Source organism: Rattus norvegicus, chromosome 18, assembly GCF_021556685.1.
Source record: "Rattus norvegicus strain SHRSP/BbbUtx chromosome 18, alternate assembly SHRSP_T2T, whole genome shotgun sequence".
Lineage (NCBI taxonomy): Eukaryota > Metazoa > Chordata > Mammalia > Rodentia > Muridae > Rattus > Rattus norvegicus.
In genome coordinates, this window is record NC_141551.1 from 53,136,681 (window position 1) to 53,138,271 (window position 1,591).

The following is a 1,591-nucleotide window of genomic DNA, read 5'->3' on the forward strand; positions in this document are numbered from 1 at the left end:
ACAAATTTGGTTCTCTCTCTCTCTCTCTCTCTCTCTCTCTCTCTCTCTCTCTCTCTCTCTCTCTCTCTCTCTCCCTACTTCATTTTTCAAGACCAGTTTCTCTGTGTAGCTCTGGCTGTCCTTTAGACCAGGCTGGACTCGAACTCAGAGATCCTACTGCCTCTGCCTCCCAAATGCTAGGAGTAAAGGTATGTGCCACTGCTGCAGGGATAATTTTCATTTTCAATTCTGAATAGCAATTTCCCAGAACACAACTGATACATCATTACACTGTCACCTCAAAACACACAGGACAGCAAGTCTTTTCTTTTCCATCCAAACAGTATAGAAAGAACTCTATAGTATAGAAATTGCCTTTTGACCAACATAAATCCTCACAGAATTCATTAGAGATTGTTCTTTCAACTTAAAGGTCATTACAAGAGGCACTGTCCCAGAGTTCCAATGGTCACATAATAGAAGTCAGCAGTCACGCTTGAACACTGGAGGACAGTCTCCAGCTTACTTGACACAATCTTCCCACTTCTCAGCTGCTTGGTTAACCTGCAGCAGACACATTATTGTGACCTGTCTAGTTCCAACTCTTCATTTTGGCCCAAATAGTATTTTGTGCTCTTTAGGACTAAATTGGGTTCTTGGATAGTTTACTTTTTATCATTTGTTTTCAATTAGCATATAAGTTATTAGATATCATGGTATTTTCAAACAAAGTCTTTAAAGGCATGGGGTGCTTCATGAATTTGCATATCATCGTTGTGTAGGGACCTTGCTAATCTGCCCTCTATGGCTCCAGTTTAGGCTACATGCTTCTGAAGTAAGTACACCTCCGATATTCTAATAGGTCAAAATTTAAATAATATTGAAGGGAAGAAAGTAATAAAGTGCCTTTGTGATCTGATACACTGATAAAAAACATATAAATACAATTTTAGAAGCCATTAAAAGGCCTATTGTGAGCCCATAGTTGCTTTTCTTATTTGGTGAGGAAAATAGACCATTGGACTGTCTCTACTTATTTATTTATTTTGCGTATTTATTTGTTCATATATGTTACTCTGTGTGAATGTATGTACCATACATCTATCTCCAGGACCCTGAAGATGCGGGATCCTCTGGAAGCGGAGTTCCTGGCTATTGTGAGCTTCCGTGTGGGTGCTGGGAACCGAACCTGACCAGACACAGGTCTGCTGCAGGACTAGTGAGTGCCCTTAACCCTGAGCCGGAGCCACCTCTCCACCCCCCTCTCAGTCGGTATTTATTGTGTGAAAGGATATCCAGGAGCTTTAATGACTTGTATGTAGTCATAGAGAAAATCTCTCTCTCTCTCTCTCTCTCTCTCTCTCTCTCTCTCTCTCTCTCTCTCTCTCTCTCTCTCCATTATGTCTTTCTCCATTTTCTTGGATCTTTTTTGTAAAATGTCTGTTTGGGGCTCTCAGATCAAAGGGCAGATGCTCCAAGCCTTAATGCTTAAGGAGAAAGGGCAATGTGTGATTCTTGGGAACAAATCAAGACAGAGAGTACTATCAGCTAATGAAGAGGAGTCCCTGTGCCCTAAGGACAATCTTTACCATTCATCTCTGCTTCTTTCTGC

The 1,591-nt window shown here is 41.2% G+C and overlaps 1 non-coding gene across 1 annotated transcript; it reads right to left on the reverse strand.

Annotated features, from left to right (window-relative positions):
• Nucleotides 1–716: 716 nt before the first annotated feature.
• Nucleotides 717–821, reverse strand: LOC120098446 (U6 spliceosomal RNA). The gene has a single exon (XR_015643227.1). It is a non-coding gene; the product is annotated as a U6 spliceosomal RNA (small nuclear RNA).
• Nucleotides 822–1,591: the final 770 nt, after the last annotated feature.